This window comes from Bidens hawaiensis, unplaced genomic scaffold (genome assembly GCF_021521415.1).
Source record: "Bidens hawaiensis isolate Kalapana, Puna unplaced genomic scaffold, B.hawaiensis_p1.1 tig00025606_1, whole genome shotgun sequence".
Classification (NCBI taxonomy): Eukaryota; Viridiplantae; Streptophyta; class Magnoliopsida; order Asterales; family Asteraceae; genus Bidens; species Bidens hawaiensis.
In genome coordinates, this window is record NW_027494100.1 from 15,940 (window position 1) to 23,387 (window position 7,448).

The 7,448-nt window shown below is 35.7% G+C and overlaps 1 non-coding gene across 1 annotated transcript; it reads right to left on the reverse strand.

Moving 5' to 3' along the window:
* Window positions 1–4,021: 4,021 nt before the first annotated feature.
* LOC143571903 (5.8S ribosomal RNA) lies at window positions 4,022–4,177 on the reverse strand. The gene has a single exon (XR_013142174.1). It is a non-coding gene; the product is annotated as a 5.8S ribosomal RNA (ribosomal RNA).
* Window positions 4,178–7,448: the final 3,271 nt, after the last annotated feature.

Genomic DNA, 7,448 nt, shown 5'->3' on the forward strand with positions numbered 1-7,448 from the left:
CTTGGTATTGACTAATGGCTCTATTGCAAATATTTTTCAAGCTTTGCACCTTTGTTTAATTATAAAACAATAAAAAGTGACTTGAGGCTCTAGGATGTGAATCAAACCAACATTATTGGAATAACTTAAAAGTCATTCAAGTTAATGAGTTATGACTTGTAATATCAGCCAACACTCATACCTGAGTTTTTGGATCACAACCTTATGATGTTATAATATTATTGTTTACAAAAAACACAAAAAATGTGGAACTATATTCTCTCTCTTCAAATTGTTATATTATTATTGTTATCATCATCATTTAAAGAATATTGGTGTAAGATCGGTAAAGTAAGTAAACGTGTGAGCGAGCAGAGTATATTACTATTATACCCCTGGTCTTGGCCCTACGTCATGCAGATATGAGGACGAACGGTATGCAAGATGATAAGTTGTACAGTTCAACTGATTTACATTGAAATTGGTTGATTTGGGTTGGATTTAATGGCTCGTGTGTGGTTAAGTTTGAAACGGGTTTAAACTTGAAAGTTACCCAAAAGTGTTCGAATGTTTTTAGCATCTATTGAATTTATTTAAACGAAATAGATATGATGGTTAAGTGGACAAGCAAATTTTATTGGGTTAAACCAAGTTTTGAACCGTATTCAATATTTATTTGTTGTAATCTATCTCTAGTATACACAGGGTGCAATTGGTAGATCAAGAGTCGAGACTGTGACGACTTGTTTAGATTGATCTTTCATGAGTTCAGGTTTGTTGATGACCCCTTGAGATTGAATACCTAGAACACGAAACCGATACTGAGGCTGAGAATCTTCATCATCACTATCATCATCTTCACTGCTATCATCTTCAACTTTATCCCATCTTGAATAGTCAAGACGAGAATGCCCTTTTGGCTTTGGAATTTCCTCATTCAAGCTTTGGGGTTGAGGGGTAGTTTTAGGCTTTGGAATTTCCTCCTTCAGGCTTTGGGGTTGAGGGGTAGTGACGGTGATTTTAGGCTTTGGAACTTCCTCCTTCAGGCTTTGGGGTTGAGGGGTAGTGATGGTAATTTTAACACTTTCCGGGTTGCTGACATCATCCTTGAATGCAGGTTCATTTGAATCATGGCTACGGTTTCCTGCTAGTCCTAATGAAGTAGACCGTCCATCACTATTATTATTATTATCTTCCACTTCATCCTCTTCTTCATCTTCTTCTAGCTCAGTTTCATCCTCCAGTATTGGCGCCAGAGACTTTCCTTGACCAAAAATATAACAAACATTTTAACAGAAAACTAATTATATGATATTTAATAATCAGAATTATATAATAAGCTATCAAGAGAAAAAGTATTTGATGTGCTTCTACTATATGAAGTTGTAATAATTACATAATCATCCCTGTGCGACAAATTATAATTATTTAAGTAATAAATAAAATGACCAAAGGGTGCACTCTTATATATTAGTACAAAATATAAATTTAAGACATGAAAATACATTCTCTATCAGCTAGACAGATATAACAATACTTTTTGTAAGATTAAGAATGATTAATAGTCTTTTTTTCACAAATAAAGTTAAATAATCAGTTTTGCTGTGCACTGTGCTTGGTTTGATTTCTCACAACTAAATAACTTAATCGAACAAAAGAAAATAAACAAATTAGAAAAACAGATACTTTTCTAAACAAATAAGTTCATTAATTAATTATACTATCCCAATTATGACACTCATGGAGAAAGAATTTTAATAAATGCAAAGACGAAGCATCTTTTATCCAACAGCGAAGAGACTGAACCAAGATTTCCAGATGAGCTGGGTAAGATATCAGTATATCTAATAGATAATTTAAATGTGAAAAGTTGTCCTCTAAAAAAGAAAATATTGAATGAATTGATCGTAAATCATCAGATTTTTTAAAAATTACATATTAGAAGTGATAAAAGAAACAAAAGAAAAATAAAGAAACTAAAAATTGTGAAAATTACACATTTTGTCCTTTAGTTGTTAGAGCAAAATAGTGATTTTGTGAAAAGTTAAAAACCTTTTAACACCAGTTAATGCAAAGTACAAAAATTGACAACATTTGAACTTCAGGGCTGTTTTTTTGTACTCATTAAAGTTAAAGAACGAAAGTAGCAAGTTACCCCACACATGAATGAGAACTGTAATTTACCCAAAATAGTATCATAATCACAATCAAAATTTAAATATTAAAAACTGGAATATCACGAATTCAAGCTGCATTAATCATATAATCAATTCATATCATAAACCTATATTTTGTTCGCAAATTGTATGAAGAGCGTACCGGTTGTGTTTTTAAACGGGCTTCAAGATTTTGATATACTTCTGATGAAGGATTTAACTCAATGAGACGGTTAACATCAAATAGAGCCGAGTGGTATTCTTTTAGGGTGACCAAAGTTTGGGCCCGTAACATTAAGGCTCCGGTATGCTCATAATCAAGCTCCAGCACTGCAGTACATTCATCTGCAGCCTAAAATCATAGTAACCGGCATGTCAGTCAACTATGATCAACTGTCAAGTCAAACTACAAATAAACTTAATGATTGCAGTTTATCTTCATTCTTCTGCCAAGGTGGCAGCCATGAGACTAAACCTGACAAGTCGAAAGCTTTTCGCATAATTCAACCAATTAATGAATTTTTTTGATTTGATAACTGGCTAATTGTTGCAACTTGCAGTTTAAATGATAGCATGAGAATATTAATTTGATTCAATGATACTGTATAGCACTCACCAATTATTGATGAACAAAAAATGTATAATTGCTCATAAATAACTCAATTTGAAATGCACAACTACTTATCAATTATCGCAGAGCATTTTAGAATTTAGACGGTATAACATGCATGATTACTCATGAATCTACCATGTAACAATAAAAATGCATGACCATGATATATATGAAAATCTTCCTAAAGGGGAGCTTTATTAAAGATAAATAGTTTTTATTTACTAGTTATGGAAATCAAAAGTGTGCTTATAATTTGGTTGCAACTAAAGGTCCTGCTTTCAAGCTCTATAGTGCATCGTGTCAAAACTGAACCCGCACAGCCCGAACCAATATCAATAATTGACAAACAAAATGTCAGTCTTATCTACCAACACGTGTAAATCAATTCACATCTTAAATCATATATCGTGATTTAAAGCGTAATGGAATCTACTTCATTCAAACACGTGCTGACAAACATGCTACAATATTAGGGTTAAATCTAGTAAAGCCAGCATCCTCCTAATATTCCATTTGAAAAAAGATTGAGAATTTGGAACCACAAGTTGTAATGTAATATCTTTATCAGAACTTCAACCTAGTGTGTAGATACTAAACAATTTATTTCCATCCCTCAACTATAAAAGATAAATGTTATGATTGTCATCATCATCATCATCATCATCGTACTCAGTATATCCCACCAATAGTAAAGCTATGGTAGGGTCTGAGGAGGGTAAGATGTAAACAGCCTTACCTCTACCCCGTAGGAATAGAGAGGCTGCTTCCGGTGAGACCCCCGGCTCGATAGTAGTTTTGCATCAAGCCTTGGACATAAGGCGCATAGCACTCAACCATCAGCACACCGGTCGATTGGTGCATGTACCCTGGTCTTTCGGCTATCAACGCCACCAATGATGCCTGATTAACCTTCCGCCACTTTTAACATTATTTTCACGAGATTAGTAAAATAACGTCAAAATTAGTGAAATTTCACTTTTGCCCACCGAGGGCTCACACATATATATATGCTTAAACTCAGCGGGTAGTCCTGCCTGACCTGGGGTCACGATCGAAGCGTTGTCATAGGACAACACAAGTGGGTCTTTAGAGAGTCCTGCCCGCATAGAACAAACGCACGACACGATACGATAGTCTTGGCAACCACCACTAGTCGTGCGTCACTCATGATGGGACTTCCATTTAGGCCAACCGCGCCATGGCACAGGAGACCAATCTCCGCCCCAATCCTACAAGTCCCGAGAGGGATTGTTGGTGGGGGCGACGTGATGCGTGACGCCCAGGCAGACGTGTCCTCAGCCAGAAGGCTTCGGGCGCAACTTGAGTTCAAAAACTCGATGGTTCACGGGATTCTGCAATTCACACCAAGTATCGCATTTTGCTACGTTCTTTAGCGATGCGTGAGCCGAGATATCCGTTGCCGAGAGTTGTTTAGGGTTACAAAGAGGCCGCTCGCAACGCGCTTACCGTAAAACAGGGCGACACCGCACGGGCCCTTTAAGTAATGTTTTCCTTGGCACGTGTTGTGCCGGTTTGTTAGTTGTGTCGACCTTACATCCAGGACACCCTGAAGGGGCGGCCATGAACGCATGTCAACGAGGCTTTACAAGGCTCAAAACAAAAGCTTCGGTCCTCGTAAAGCCAGATGTAAGTGCATGTGTCGTTCTGTTATGATTGTCAAAATCTTATTATTTTAACTCTAAACTTAAAAGCATTCCTGGAAAACAGAAAGCTTCAAGTGTTCAACTATTTGTCAAAATGTCAAATATCTAAAGCATTAACTAGGGGTGAGCAATAAATGAGCCATTAACCGTAACCAAACCGAAAACCAACAAAAACGAACCAAAACTAACTGAAACTGATTAACCGAAAATCAGTTATCAGTTTCTTTTCCGTACCCTCGGTTAATCTAAATTAACCGAACCGAACCGAACCATTCACATTTTCACATATTTCTAGCTTTTATACCTCCATTTCATGTATTCTAACCAAACCGAAAACCGACAAATTAACCAAAAAAACTGAACCGATTAACCGAACCTTGATTTTTTAATAAAACAGATTAACCGAAATCCAGTTTTGGTTATTAAACGAAATTTAACCAACCCAGAAAACCGACAAATAAACAGAACCACTTAACTGAAACCCAAATGTTTATAAAATTGATTAACTGATGAGTCCGGTTTCGGTTTAGACTAATAAGTAATAACCAAACCGAGCACACCCCTAGTATTAACACCAAATCAACACCTTCAACTCTATAAATAAGCAATTGTACCTTCACAAAGTGTAAACATTTCAATAACATGTGTACGGACATTCAAATCAATCCTGATCCAAAACCTAGGGTTTATCCAAATTAGGTATATAAATATCCAGATTCAAATTAACACGTGAAAATTAAACCCTAGCTAAACAATAATAATAATAATAATAATGACCTTCTTAAATCGGTGAAGTTTGAGAAAACAAGCGGCTCGATTGCTATGAAGTGCGATCTTCTGAGGATTTGATTTGGCAATGGAGAGTGCTTCGGTGTAAAACTCTAGGGCTTCTTCGTACTTACCATCCCTGTACATCTGGTGTGCTCGTTCTATCTTGTTCATTGTGGGTTTTCAAAACTCTGTATTGATTGTATAATAATAATAATAATAATATCGTCTAATATTACAGAGATGATGAGGAATTTGAAGACGTATGATTAGAGGATAGATAGAGACAGAAGCAGGACAGGTGAATATTGGGGATGATGTATTGTTTGAACATTTGGAATTACATACAAGCGGTAACGTGTATTTTTATTATTAGTTATTACATAACGTCAGAATTGTAAAAAGTATAAATGAGTAAGTAAAATAATTCTGTTATATGTTGAGAAGAAATTGTTGTTTGCAACAACATTTGGTTATACTTGGTCAACCAAAAAAGTCAACTATGGTTGATGTTAAACAGAAGTTTATAGTTTGGGCTAAATGTGACAAGTAGCTAATAGTCAGGTTTTAAAGTCTGATAGATAGTACAGGGGCTGTTTGTGTCAACTTTGGAAGGTTAGTTTTTACTAGTTGTTAATCACTGTTAGGCTATACAATTGGGGATTTTTTCTCAATTAGGGTTTACTTTTAGTTTTTAATTTCAGTCACAAGTTCGTCTTTGTACTTCGTTCTTGTATTTGTGATAATCATTTGGTTAATAAAACTTCTTCAATTCTTGATTGTAATCTTTAATTGCTTGTTCTATCGATTGCTCAATTTCTGTATAATTAATAACAATTGGTATCAGAGATTAGGCTCTCAATTTTGATAGACGGATTCCGCAAATTTCAATTGAAGATTCAAGAATGGTGACCGGTGCAAAGTTTGATGGAAAGAATGATTTTAGCCTGTGGAGGGTTAAAATGAGGGCACTGCTGGTACATTAGGGCATCTCCGATGCTCTGTTTGGTGAACCGAATATGCCGGAAGCATTGACGGATAAAGAACGGAAAGATATTCTTGAAAAGGCTCATAATGCCACTATCTTGAGTCTTGGAGACTGTGTTCTTTGGGAAGTCTCCAAAGAATTGACTATTGCTGGTGTTTGGGCCAAATTGGAAAGTCTATACATGACTAAATCGTTAGTAAACCAATTGTATCTAAAGAAAAGGCTGTACATGTTTCAAATGAATTCTAGAAAATCAATTGAAGACCACACTGATGAATTCAACTAGATCATCCTTGGTCTTGAGAATATAGAAGTGGAAATTGATGATGAGGACCAAGCAATTATTTTCTTGGCCTCATTACCTGTCTCTTATGAATATTTTGTGGACACATTAATGTTTGGAAGAGATAGTTTGTCCATGGATGAAGTGGTATCTGCTATGAATTCTAAAGAACTTCACAAAAAGGGTGATACAAGGGATGATGGTGCTGATGGTTTATTTGTAAGAGGCAGATCTAAACAAAGGGGTCCGAAGAACAAGAACAGCAGTAGTAGAGCCAAGTCAAAGGGAAAGAAGAGGTGTTTTGTGTGTAATTCAGACAATCATTTCAAAAGGGACTGTCCTGAATGGAGGAAAAAGAAATCTGAATTCAAGACTAACAAGAAGAATAATACTATATCAGATGATCCCCAAGATGGTTATGATAGTGCGTAGGTCTATGTGGTTTCAAGCCAAGGTTCAAGTCATGAATGTGTACTAGGTAGTGGATGCTCATATCATATGACACCTCACATGAATGCTTTAAAGATCTTGTTCTTGAAAATCAAGGTGTTGTACAATTGGGAGATAATAGATCTTGTCAGATTCAAGGTATAGGCTCAGTTTCTTTTAAGTTGACTAATGAGTATGTGATAGATTTAAAAGATGTTAGATATATTCCTGATTTGAAGAGAAATTTGATTTCTCTTGGAACCTTTGAAAAGAAGCTAAGGTTGTTAAGGGTTCTATGGTCATTTTGTCTAGAAGTAGAAAGGATAATAACATCTATATTTTAGATGGTCATGTAGTGATTGGTTCTGTATCATTAGTTGAAGATAAGTCAGTTAAGAATGCTATGTTGTGGCACAGAAGGCTTGGACACATGAGTGACCAAGGGTTAATAGATTACGAAAGCAAGGTTTGTTAGATGGCCTAGTAAATAGTGACCATGGTGAATGTGACAGTTGTATGCTTGGTAAAGCTAAGAGAGTAAGGTTCACAAAAGGAATTCATAGAACTA